The 13,843-nt window shown below is 48.3% G+C and overlaps 1 long non-coding RNA gene across 1 annotated transcript; it reads left to right on the plus strand.

The window, feature by feature from the left end:
- Nucleotides 1–402: 402 nt before the first annotated feature.
- Nucleotides 403–12,015, plus strand: LOC126490107 (uncharacterized). The gene is made up of 3 exons (XR_007589114.1): nucleotides 403–878; nucleotides 10,075–10,279; nucleotides 11,801–12,015. It is a non-coding gene; the product is annotated as an uncharacterized lncRNA (long non-coding RNA).
- The last annotated feature ends 1,828 nt before the right edge of the window (nucleotides 12,016–13,843 follow it).

The following is a 13,843-nucleotide window of genomic DNA, read 5'->3' on the forward strand; positions in this document are numbered from 1 at the left end:
AAAGAATCAGGGTACTCAGCAGAGTGAAGGAAATCCACAGGATGAGGTAAAGAGATAACCCAGCAGGCCTGAGCATTCATGAATCTGGCAGGAGGCATCCTGGAAGGTTCGAGATCAAGTGCACCTCTTTCCAAATGGTAGAATACCGAACTGTCAAAACAGCCAAGGGAAAGTATGGGTTGTCGGTGGCAGAAACACATCCACGTGGGACATATGAAAACTGAGACAAGTGACGCCAAAGAGAGCGGAGAGGATGTGAGATCCGGATAGATTTATAACATAGGAGGGAACAGTAACGTTTTTCTCCTGGGGAGGTAAATACTGAGTATTGGGCTAAAGTGATTAGGCGTGTAAGACAGGAAACACATGTGTCATGGATTATGGGCAGCGGTGGAAGTTCCATCCCCACCTTCTGCAGCGAAAGTCGATAGGGAAGATGAAGAAGCAACCATTTAGAGGTATGCTAGTTACAAAAGGCAGAGTTAGATTGATAAAGCATTCAAAGAGCGAAGAGCACTCCTCTGGGGCTTGAGAATCGTGCGGGGGGACATTTCTGGGGAGAATACGTAATATAGAATAGCTATTTGATTTTTTAAAAACCGTACACATGCTAAACTTTGATATAAATTACCTGTCTATCTGTCTTCTTCGTGAAAAAGGGAGGAGGTGGGACGGAAAATGTGTTCTGTTCCCAGTTAGTAAGGAAAGTGGGTGAGAAAATGAAACTCTCTTGTTCCGTTCTTCCTACAGCCTCGCAAGCTGGTGTCTTTCTGTCTCTGTTAGGGCAGAAGGAAACGAGTGAGCAACTGGGAAATTTGGACTTTAAGATCTTTAAAAGACCTGTTAACACAATGCTGACCTGAAACCGAGCCTTGCAGGTTTGATTTACAGTTGTTATTTTAAAATCACATGGAAATATCTACCTTACAGTCTGGAAACTAGCCGTGTGTGTGCCTGAGATTGCATCATCTGGAGGCAGTAGAATCGACACTTCCTTTTCATGTTTATTTACTCATTTGTGTGTGGTGGGGAGCATGCAGAGGTGAGAGGGCAGCTTACAGAGATTCACCATGTCTCTGTCCACAGAGCTCATCCCCATGATGGACCGCAGGCTATCAGTCTTGGTAGCGAGCTCCTCTGCCTGCTGGCCCGGCTTCTCTCTGACATCTTCTGCTTGCAGGCAAACTAGTCCTGCGAAAGAAGCCTCTGGAAGGCAGGTTGGCCATACTTTCTCTTATTTCCCCTTTCTGGTCACTGGGTTCTCTTCACCTTACGACAACGCTCACAATTTCCAATTTAAGACAAAATTCAAGAAGCGATTTTAGCGGTGCCTCCTCTTATTCTTTGGTTTCACAATGCAGTGGTCCCAGCTTCCGTCTCTTTGTTCTGTTCCCTGAACACCACTTCTGAGAGTCCTGTATCTGGCTTTCCCTCTGGCTGTGGCCTGAGCGGACTGCTGTCTCAGAGGTGTCAAAGGACTTGGTGGCCCAGAGGCAGACACCTGTAACTTCAACCCTGAGGGGGCTGAGGAGGAAATTTATGAGTTCTCTACCAGCTTGGGAGAAAAATAGAAAGGTGTGGGGGTAGGCATCTTGCTAAACAACTGAAATCTGCAAAGTCTCCATCCTTGTCAACTTTCCTCAGCCCTCCCCCCCCCTTCTCCCTCTTATTCCCCCATGTTTGGTTGCCTGGTACCTATCTTCTATGCCACTTCCTGTCTTCTTTATTGGCTGACCCGTCCCACCCACTCTCTGTCTCTGTCTCTCTCTGTCTCTCTCTCTCTCTCTGTCTCTCTCTCTCTCTCTCTCTCTCTCTCTCTCTCTCTCTCTCTCTCTTTTTCTTTTTGAGACAGGGTTTCTCTGTATAGCCCTGGCTGTCCTGGAACTTACTCTGCAGACCAGGCTGGCCTTGAACTCATAGAGGTCTTTCTACCTCTGCCTCCTGAGTGCTGGGGATCAAAGGCTTGCGTCACCACTACCCAACCCCCTCTCACTCTTAAAGAGCAGGTGTCCCCTGGGTCCCTGACAGTCCCATCTGCTTGTGTCTCCAGCATCAGGCAACGCTCCTCTCGCTCACACTCTATAGTGACACCAGTGTTTCAGTTCCTGCAAATACACTAGGCTCTCTGTTGCCTTAGGACCTGTTCCCTTTCCCTGGGTCACTTCCCCTGCACCCACACCACCGCAACTAAAGCCCTCCATCTGCCTGTCTCCCGCCCCCAATTCAACTTTCAGGTCTCAGCTTCACGTCACTTCCCCAGAGTGGCTCTCACTAAGTACCTTGCTTTCGTCCCTGTCCCCGACTATTCTCTGTTCACTTTTTCTATGTTAGAAACGTTTTCTTTATGCAGGTTAAAATGATAAGCTTTCATTGTATGGGCTTATTTTTGTTAAGTTGTTATTTTGTTCTCTTCAAAGTATGCATTCCCTGAGGACAGGACCCTTGCTAGTTGTGTTTAATGTCCTACAGGCAACATCTAACAGCCCTGGAGACAAGAGGTAAAAAATATGTCTTGGATAATCAAAATGCAAAGCACCTTTTTTGTGCAGTGAAATTTCATGAATCGCACTTGATGTAGCTCACCCAGTGACTTACATACAGGTAACTTCTGCACAAGGAAGCGGAATCACAGAGACTAATATGCCCAGGGTCTCACAGAAGATCAAGGTTGAGTGTCTTCCAGGCCTTGAAAGGCCACTGTGGAATCTTAACTACCCGTCACTGACCCACAGGAGGCAGTACTGAATGATGCCAGCGTCATGGCCTCTGCAGATACCCAAACCGTGGAGATTGTGAAGGGACCAGGGATGACTGACGGTTGACTCTGGGATGCCCCACACAGTCTCCTGTTTGGGGCTTGGACCCAACTTGGGGCCCTGTGTTATGAGGTGCAGGCGCAGGGCCCTGGATGCTGGAAGTTAGGTCCTCAGGGACAACACTTTACAGCTTATACCTGGCGCTGGGGTGATGACTAGGTCTCTACAGTGCCTGTAGTGCAAGCATGAGGACCTGAGTCGGGGTCCCCAGCACCCACATAAACAGAAGAGCTGGGATCCCCAGCACCCACTAGATAAAAACAGTGGCTGAGTGGAAACAGCCCATCCCTGGCACTCATTGGCCAGTCAGTCCACCTGAATTAATGAGCTTCAGGTTCAGAGAGAGGCCTCCATATCCAAAAGTAAAATGGAGAATGATCAAGGAAGACACCCAATGTCCTTCACACACACACACACGTGCACCTGCATGTCCATGTGCACACACATGAACACGCATATCACACTCAGACACACCTTTAAGCTCCATCCCTGCTCTCTGCTTCCCAGTCCACCTGAGACTCTGCCTCTTACCCCCTCCCTTTGATGCCACCAATGCCACCGACAGAGCTGGTCCCGCTGCCGTGCCCGTCTCACTGTGAGGGATGATAATCCTCTGAAACCACTAGGCAAAGAAAACCTTCTTTCCGCGAACTTGTTTTTACCAGCTATCATGGCCACTGGATTGCAAAAGGAATGAAGACAGTAGGGCCCTGGGGATCAGGTTGAAGGGGCAGGAATAGGAAGGGCATGAACGACTTTTAGGGGTGTAAAATCACTCTAGGACTCTAACATTGGTTACACGTCATTAGACATCTGTCGAGACCCACATACCATACACCACGAAGAGCTAACCTCAAGGAGCAGTCTGGGCTTGGGTGGTATGGGATGTCAGTGGGGGATTTTAGTTACAGATGAACCTCCCTATCTCTCTGCTTGGGGATGCTGATAGGGAAAGAGGCAGGGGTCATATGGAGAACCTCTATCCTTTCTGAAAAAATTTTTGAAAAAAACCCTCTAAAAGAGAGGCTTTCTCCAGCAACTGATAGAAACAGATGCAGAGACCCATACCCAAACATTAGGTGGAGCTCAGGAAACCCCCCAGAAAGGAGGGGATTGTAGGAACCAGAGGGGTTGAGGGTACCAGGAGAACTTGTCCCACAGAATCAACTAGGCAGGGCTCATAGGGGCTCATAGGGACCGAAGAGGCAATCAGAGCCTGCATGGGTCTGCACCCGGTCCTCTGCATACATGCTGTGGTTAGATGTTTACCTGGGGGTTTCGTTGGACTCCTAACAGTTGGAGTGGGGTGTCTCTGGCTCTATTGCCTGTTCTTGAGACCTTTTTCCTCCTATTGGGTTGCCTTGTCCAGCCTGGATATGAAGGTTTGTGCCTAGTCTTACTGCATCTTGTTATGCTCTGTTCAGCTGATACCCTGGAAGGCATGCTCTTTTCTGAAGGGAAATGGAGGAGCAGTGGATCTGGGGGAGAAGGGTGGAGGGGGCTGGGAAGAAAGGAGGCTATAGCTGGAATGTATTATATGAGAAAAGAATTTTAAAACTACTTTGAAAAATGAAATCTTTATTTTAAAAAAAAAAAGGCTCAGAGCTACGATTTGAAAATGCCTCTTTTCCTTTTCTTTCTTTTTTACTTTTCTTGACAGAGCCTCCCTATATAGCCTTGGCCGCTCTGGAACTCACTATGTAGGCTAGGCTGGCTTCAAATTCACAGGCACCTGCTTGCCTCTGCCTCCCTGAATGCTGATACTAAAGGTGGGTGCCAACTTGCCCAGCGTATGGCTCTCACTATGGGATACAGAGCTTCTCGGTGAATGAATTCAACACACTCACCTTCCCAAGTGTGAGTGGTCCCACGATTCCCTTATAGTTTCCGTGGTTTCTCTGCAGCTCCTTCTAGCATCCATCCCAAGCTTGATAAGGGCAGGTGGCCCAGTAGCTGGAGTCGTGGAGAAGACTGGACAATCCCACAACCCCCCCCCCTGGCAGGTTTCTAAGGAGCCCTTTCGTGTGAAGGAAGAGAAGCATGCTCCAGTGTGACTGTGTGTGTGTGTGTATGTGTGTGTGTGTGAATGTGTGTGTGTGTTATTCTCTCTCTCAGCTCCCAGCTTCCCTGCCCTCTCCATTTCCTTCATTTCCTCCCCCTTCCCCCAAGCCTGTGGGCAGCCCCCTCCCATCTCATGCTGCTCCTTACTCGGGCCTTCTCTTCTTCTCCTCATATGCATAGTTTAGTTTGTTTCCCCCAACAAAAACGCTCCTACACATGGTAGAAAATGTTCTTAACAGATTTGTAAGCAAAAAGCAGAAAGATGCAATGTATAGAGTTGCTCTGCACCCTCCTCAGCACCCAAATTTTCATGCCTCATAACGTTGCTGCATTGGGAAACAGGACCATTAGCAGCTGTCATTATCACAGTTAAAAACAGATCGCAGTGAAGGAGAGTGGGCGCCCAGTCCGTTATTACTATCGTCTTATAGTAAGACTGCCCTGTGGAGTCTCACACATATGCATAAAGAGAAGGCCGTGATGACAGAGGCAGAGAGCAAGGTGGCACAGCAGAGACCAGGAACACCAAAGGTCCCAAAGAGCTCTGCCACACCTTGATCTTAGAGTACAAGCCTCAACCTTGTCTCACCCACTCAGTGTGAGGTCTCACTGAGGAAGCTCTAGGGGAGCTAACAGAAAGGATGAGATTCCAACTGAATGAAGTAAAGGAACCTCACAATTTGTGTGTGTGAGGGGAGACAGGGGAGAGAAAAGAAAGGGAGAGAGAGAGAGGGAGAGAAAGAAGAAGAGAGAGGGAGGGAGAGAGACAGAGGGTGAGGGACAGGGAGAGAGACAGAAAGAGAGAGAGGGAGAGAGAAAGGTAACAAACATGGAGCTAGCATATTGGCCCAATGCTTATAAGTTTGTGCAAGACCATGTATTCTGAACCCAGCAGAAAACAAAGGAACAACACACCCCCCCCGCCCAGTTGAAGGGGAGGGGAGAAGCAGGGAGGGGAGCAGAGAAAAATGTAGAGCTCACTAAAAATCATTAAAAAACCCCTCCCCCAACCACCACAAACAAAAGATTAATGATGTTTTTAAAATTATTATGTTTTTTGAGATCAAGTTTTACACTATAGCCCAAGCTAACCTAGAACATATTGTGTAACCCTAGCTGAACGCAAACTTGTATTGATCATCCTGCCTCTGCCTCCCGAGTGCTGGGATTACAGGGAGGAGCTGCCTGCCATCCATGGCTTAGCAGTTGTCTTTTGGGGAAAGTGGTAACGAGCAGTTCTACCTTATTCTTTGCTTGGCACGTTGGGTTTATCTCGTCCTATTACACCTGTATGAGCGTACTATTGTATAAACAAGAGGCCTCAGTTTCCTTACCTGTCATCAAAGAACAGCAGGGCCAGTCTCCCAGTTTCCCAGCGCTGCAGCGAAGGTGAAAGTTCCTGGAGTCTAGTGTCCACTGGCTTCCTTGTGCAAGGCAGAGCAGCTTCGAAGAAACACAGCCGGATGTGGTAGCCTGCTCCCTCCTCACCATCCTTTAGCTTTTCCTGGGCTGCAGCACAGGTAGCGTACAGTGCCAGCCTGGATGTGCCAAAGCCAGCTGTGCAGACGCAGTGCCTATATGTGCCAAAGCCAGCTGTGCAGACGCAGTGCCTATATGTGCTAAAGCCAGCTGTGCAGACGCAGCGTAGCATCTTGGCTTTGGAAAGGCAACAAAAGACAGCGAGAGACACTGGTTATGAGCTTGACTGAGGAAGGTTGGTGAATAGGGACAGTGGAACCCATTTGGGAAGTGGGATTGGGGTAAGACAGTGGAGAGGGAAAGAGAGGTCAAGATACAGAAGAAAACATAGCCAGAGAGGCAAGCAATTCCTCCCAGCAGGTAGAATGACTCACTTCCTTTTGCTCTGGAAAAGCTCTGGGGATGGCAGTCAGTGACCTAAGTTAGTATCATTTTCCACAGCCCGTGCTCATGGGAAGATGGTCTTTCCCAAGGGGAGTCGTTTCTATAAAGAGCCATTCTTTCCTGAGGTCTGTTTAGGTAGCCCTGCCTCTAACTCCCAACAGGGCAAGTTAATTGTCCAGAACCTTATGCTTATTTGTGGATCGTTTGACCCCTCCATGTGCCCTCTTGTCTTTCCCCTAGCTTCGTTTAAGTTGCAGCAACCTAAGGAAGGGTCGGGTCCCTGCGTGACTCACCCATAACCCGCTGCTTTATGGGAGTCCCTGCTGGCTTTCTCCCTCTCCGTGTCTCCTTCCTCCCTCGAGATCCTGTGGGAGCTTGGGTGCTCTCAGTCACTTATCACCCAGTACCAAAGACTGGCTGAATTATGAGGAAAAGAAGCTTATTTTGGCATATGGTTCCAGAGGGTCAAGTTTGAGGGTCCACCTAGTGACGCCCTTTGCTGGCAGAGCCCCAGGTTAGTACAGGTCATCACCTGGAAAGAGATAAGGGTACATGAATGTAGAGTATGTGTCTAGTCTCTCCCTCTTAAAAAAAAAATTAAGATTTAAAAAAAATGTGTGTGTAGGGGATACGTGCACATGTGTGCAGGGACCCACAGAGGCCAGAGGCATCAGGCAATCGTGAGCTACTGCAGATGGGTGCCGGGAGCCTAGCTTGGGTCCTCTACAAGAGCAGTACGCAGTCTAAGGACTGAGCCATCCATCCAGCTCCTCCCCCCTCCTTTTTTAAAGCCACGAAAAGTCAAGTCGGGGGCGCCACCTGTCTCATTTTAATCCTTCCCCAAAGCCCCAACTCTAAGCCCCACGCTGGAGTAAGTTTCTTCCTCCTATCACCATACGGTTTCATTTCAGCCCTTGGCGGCTTGGGAGGCGCTGAAGCCACATCCAAACCACAGCAACAAGAAGTGTTTATAAAACTAAGTAACCCAAAGAACAGGGCACCAAAATTGCATACAGATTATGATTCTCATTGTGTAAAAGTACATAAATGCGAGAAAATATATGAACCTATAAGGAAAATTAGATCGGAGGAAACAAAAATAATAAAGGTCCTGTAAGATGGGAGAATTGTGCCTTCTCCCACTTACTCTTCACGTTCTTAATTTTTCTATTTAGATACATTTGAGAGATTTTTGTTCGCTGTTTGTTTTTGGTTTCTGTTTTTTAGACAGGGTTTCTCTGGGTATCCCTGGCCATCTTGCCAGGCTGGGTGGCAAACTCCATCGAACTCACAGAGGCCTCCCTCTGCCTCCTGAGTGCTTGTTTGTTTTGATTTTGGTCTTTGAGAGAGCATCTCATTTTGTAGCCCAGGTTGGCTTTGAACTCATCCTCTTTCCTGAGTCTCATGAGATCACAGGTACAATTGTGCTTTCAATCCTGTGCCGCTAGACCCAGCCATTTCCCTTAAAAACAAAAGAAAACACGAATGCAACAGAATGTCAGGGCAGGGGCCTGCGGAAGAGGTCCTAAGTTTGGGGGTTTCCAGCTTCAAGTCCGGCACGCTGCAACTGTGACGCTGTTTATTTTTGGAAGCCCTGTTGGGAGGCGCACTGTCCACCTCTGGCTGAGTTCGCTGTGCTCCGTGGAGCCTCGGACATCTTTCTGCTGCAGCAGCAATAGGATGAAAGCACGTGCCACAGAGAGAAGTGAAAAATCACCAGATGTGTGCAAAACCACAGGGGGAGTTTTCGGCCAGCCGGCGTGAACCAGATGACCCAGTTTGGAATGCGGCCCAGGACTGGGAGAGACAGGCCAGCTAAGGATGAGACTGGACACACAGCCATTATTGATCCCGACCTGAGCCAAATGTGGTTAACTTGGTCTATGACCTTGCTCAAGCCATTGACCTCCACAGTTCCTTCGCCATCTGCGAAACACATGGGCTGCTCATCTCCTCTCAGGAAAAAACCTCCTGGCAGCCTTGTTAGGAACAAGAAGTATGAGTGAGGCAGGAGCTGTTGGTCTGGAGGACGGTGGCATATTACATTCGAACACATGCGTAGCGCAACACAGACAGAGTGCAGGTACCTATTTTATGAGAAAACTGTGGATGGAAATACAGGCTTAAAGACTGTGCCAAGTCAGTTCGAAAGTAAAGAATCTTAGTTTTGACAATCGAAAGGTGTAATGGGATTTTCTCTTTTTTTTTTGCCCAAGGCTCTTCAGAGATCCCGGGGTTGGACTAAAGCCCCTACCTGGCGCATACTTAGGGAAGTAAATGTTAGAGAACGGAGCTTATTCCACGGTCCCACTCTTTCCCACTTAGATGCAGTGTGACCTTGCAGAAATTATAGTTTTGAACGAATGTCTGGTTCCTGATCTGTTCATGAGGCTAATACTGGGCTATACCACATGGATTTGTGAAGACTGAATGAAGTAGTACCTATAAAGAGCTGAGGCGAGTACGGAGTGCATGTTGGTTATTATTATCCAATAGTAATAGAACTATGCCCAAAGACTTCTTTTGGGCAGCCCTGGAGAACTGAGTGAGCCTGGGGCCTCCCCCACGCTCATGAAGTGCCATCGTACCACCAACTTGCACCCAAGCTCCTTTCTGACTCTTTATTTTGAGACAAGTCTTACTGATTTGTTTTCATTGTCCTTGGATTCTTTCTGTAACCTAAGCCAGCCTTGAAATTGCCATCCTCCTGCCTCAGCCTCCTGAGTATCTGGGATGGCAAACCTTCACCCTCTGACTTGCTAGTCTCTGTAGTTATAAATCTTCTTTCTACTTTTTCTTGCAAATGTTCCCCACATTCTTGCTTTATTTAAGAATATTTCAGAGATCAGATAAGATGGGGTGTGTTCAGGGTGGTACAGCCTTATTGCATCTTGTTATGCCGTGTTAGGGTGAGGTCACTGGGATGCTTGCTCTTTTCCAAAGGGAAATGGAAGAGCAATGGATCTGGGGGAGAGGGGAGGTAGGGCTGGGACTGGGTGGAGGGGAGGGAGGAGAGGAGGCTGCACTCAGAATGTATATTATGAGAGAGGAATAAAGAAAATGAAGAAAAGCCCCGAATGTTTCTTGTCTTACTCATCTGCGATGTACACTGGTCCCTCTGGACCTTAAACTAGCCTTACTGATTGGACATCAAAGCCATTTTACTCATCCATCCACTCCTAGCCACACCTCCCTTGACTCAAGTTGATCCCACAGCCAGCAGTCTCTGAAGCATCCTTGAGTCCTCTCCTTTTTCATGGGCTTCTTATGTAGGTGTCAGGATGCCCTTGTCCCCACTAATGCTTAAAAAATCTGGCTTTCTTCTCTCTGACAGGAGCAGCTCACAGCTGAGGCCTTGCGGAGACACACAAAGAGACAGGGAGGGGAGTTCTGATCCAGAGATTCATTCCCCTCCCCTCCAAACATGACAGAAGGTTATGGAACCAGGTCCAGAAGCGAAAGTGCTGGGCTGGGATTCATCTAAGGTCTCAAACACAGGAAGAGACCCTACATAAGAACACGGAAGAGGAAAAAGCAAAGTGAGCCCAGGAGCAATGTGACATTTAAGATTCAGGCCTGTTGGGGAAGGATGGGGACAGACCTGAGAGGAATGTTGGGAGTTACTTTTCCTAAAGAACCCACAGGAAGTTGTTGTACTTTGGACTCTTGTAGAAACAACAGAAAGAGGTGTAGAGAATCACGGAGCTGGCCTGGTCTAGCAGCCTTGAGAGGTGTGCGTCCTGATGTTCCAGGTTAGGGTCTGTGACCCCAGGGGCACTGCTTGCTTTTTATTACCTGAGAAACCGAGGCACTCCCTCAGACAGCGGGGCATTCAGGCTGCCTGTGTTCCCTAGAAGTCAGCAAAGCATATAGAAGCTTGACAGGACAATTGGCCCTAGACATTAATCTTGTGTACCCTGTATAGCTTGCACACATCATAGTATCCTGGGAACCATTATATTCTGTTTCTAATAAGGGTATGAAAAACTCTGATTACCTGCCATAAATTTGTCTCCGCCCCAGTCTTGCTGAGGCCCCTCTAACCCAGGCTGACTTTCATTCCTACTGACCATATCAGAAAAATGTGGTTTGGTAAGTAGGCGCTGGCGCTTACAAAGCAAACGCCACAACTTTTCTCTTTAGCTACTCCATCAGCAGCAACAGCATTTTTCAAAGAGCATTCTTCAGAAATATCATCTGTTTATTTTTAATTATGTGCGCATGTGTGTATGTACATACATGTGCGACGATGTGTGTCCCTAGACTCCAGAAGAGGGCATTAGATCCCCCTGTAGCTAGAGTTACAGGCAGTTGTGAGCTCTTTGATGTGGGTGCTTGGAACTGAACTTGGGACTTCCACAAGATCAATGCACACTCGAAATTAACGAACAAGCCCCACTAGGTCGATCTCCAGCCCACTGTCACATTTGATTGCTATCAGAGGCAGGTGAGAATGGGGGGGGGGGAAGAAGGGCAAAGCCCCACTGCCAAGTGAGCAGCTTGTAACCCCAGGGTTTCTCCTACTCTTTGACCCTGTGCAGGTTAGAATCGCTAAGAGTGGGTCTGTCTTAGTCACTGTTCTATTGCTGTGAAGAGACACCACGACCAAGGCAATTCAGAAGAAAGCGTTTAATTGGAGCTGGCTTACAGTTTCAGGGGTTAGTCCATTATCAGCATTGCAGGGAGTGCAGAGCTGGTGCAGTAGCTGAGAACTGCATCCTGATCTGTAGGGGGAGAGAGAGAGAGAAAGAGAGACAGAGGGAGGGAGAGGGAGAGAGGGAGGGGAGGGCAAGGGAGGGAGGGAGGAGAGGGAGAGAGAGAGGGGTAGGGGAGGGCAAGAGAGGGAGGGAGGAGAGGGAGAGAGAGAGGGGTGGGGGAGGGAGGGAGGGAGGAGAGGGAGAGAGAGAGGGGTGGGGGAGGGAGGGAGGGAGGAGAGGGAGAGAGAGCACAAGAGAGGCTCTAGGCCTGGCATGGGCTTCTGAAACCTCAAAGCCCAGCCCTAGTGATATACTTCACCCACAAGGCCACACCTCCTAATCCTTCTAATTCTTCTCAAATAGTGCCACTTCCTAACAACTAAGCATTCAAATCTACAAGCCTATGGGGGCCATTTTTATTCAAACTGCCACACTCTCCATGTGAACCACCCTCGGTCTGTCAGTGAACACTGTTAAATACCTGGAACTGGATTGAATATTAAGCTCCTGGGCAAGGAATCAAGAAGATTGTCTCAGATTGATTTTTTTTTTCCTTTTTAATTAAAGAAGCATTGCAGATGATGGTAAGTATTTTATTTCAATCAATGGCATCAAATGACAAGGAAATCCTTCTTTATACTACCAGGGTCTACAGTTGATATAATCAGTGGATAAGGGGCTTCTGCCTACACACGGACCCCAAGGAATGGAAGAATGAATGAATTCCTAGTTCACATTTAAAATTTGGAACCAAGCTCAGCCCTAGGGAGGCAAATACAGGCTGATCTCTGTGAGCTCAAAGCCAGCCTGGTTTAACAGAGTGAGTTCCAGAACAGGCTCCAAAGCTACACAGAGAAACCCTCAAACAACAACAACAACAATAACAAAGAAAACAAAGTCCTACCCTGCAGTAATAACACACAACAACAAAATATTGGAATTAGATGATCCTTACATTCAAATTCCAGCTCAAGTTCCTCTTTAACCCCGCTGTGGTCTGGACAAATATAGCTGGCAAGGCCGCCTAGCTTCTCATTTACCCAATGCAATTAAGTGCTTCTATCTAGCAGGGTTCTTGGGCAATAAACAAAATGATATGATTGAGGACACTTAACAGAATGCGTACTCCATAAATCTGCCATTCCTCTTCATTTAGAGATAAGGAGTGCGCCTGGAAGCCTGGGGACCCAAGGTTAACCACTGTCTCTTCCGGATGAAAGTCCTGGTTCTCCTCTCTTCTTCTATCTGGCTTTCCACTGTTTCCAGGATGAACGCGGTAGAAAAGACCACTGAAAATGCGTTTATCGCTGCTTTCCTAACGCTGGAGGGGATGAAAGGAGAGAAAGGAGCCTACTGGTAAGACAGAGGCATTAGAAGCCCAGATGCCTCCTGGGTTTGCACAACTTTCCCCAGTTTACACAGCCTGAGCACACACCCACGGTGGCAGGGAAGTGGCTGAGTGGTGCCAACACGGGATTACGATCATATCACATCAACCCACAAAGTAAATAATCCTCCTGTCCACAATTGAAGTGGGTGTGATGAAGCATGGCCCCCCTCCCCCGGCTAAGGTCACCTAGGGCCATCCCGGATCTCATTTTCCAGAAGCTTCTCCCTAAATCGTTTCACTGGAGTTTCAAATTTACAAATGTGCAAATTTGGCAGAGAAGTGCAAATTAAAGGCAATCTAGAAGAGAAGTCGCTCAGGGCCTGAATATTACTCCGGGGTAGGACTGGCTCTCTGTGGGAATGAGAGCTGGGGCCTGACTTGATGCCTGACTGCTCCCGAGCCGCGCCAGGAACTAGCTGGGGCCCAAGAAGATAGAGTTACCTCCTCTGAATATCTGTTTTGTCACCTATGAAATAGCATCAAATTGCAACTTACCAAACACCGACTGCAAGGCACTTCTAAAGGTTTCTTTTATCTTTAACAGAGCTGCAGGAGACAGGCGGTAGCCCTGTTGTTTACCCGTGGAGATGTAGAAGCCGAGAGATACCATGACTCACTCAGCTTCAGTCAGCTGCTGAAAGAGACTGACTCTTGTGAATCCGGACTGTAGCTTCACCCCTAGGCTAGATGGCCTAGTGTTGTGAGGGAAAGGTGATTGCTGAAAGCTCAGAGGACTCGGAAAGACTCTGGGCAGATGTTTGCTCCAGTGCCTGTGCCTAACTCCGGTTCAGCTCACTGACTCTCTCAGTCACTGCCTCCCTCCGGTCTGTGAGATCAGACCAAAGTCGTCTGGCTTTCATCTCTTCTGCTTTTGCTGCCGGTCCTCCCTCCCACACGTGTGACTTCATCCCAACAGCGATGTGAAGTGCAAGAAGCGGCTCTCACACTCGCGTGCACATCCACACACGCCATCATCACGCGTGTGCATGCACACTCACGTTAGGGTGGTATACCAG

This window comes from Alexandromys fortis, unplaced genomic scaffold (assembly GCF_014885135.2).
Source record: "Alexandromys fortis isolate MF-2015 unplaced genomic scaffold, M_Fortis_MF-2015_v1.1 scaffold_235, whole genome shotgun sequence".
Classification (NCBI taxonomy): Eukaryota; Metazoa; Chordata; class Mammalia; order Rodentia; family Cricetidae; genus Alexandromys; species Alexandromys fortis.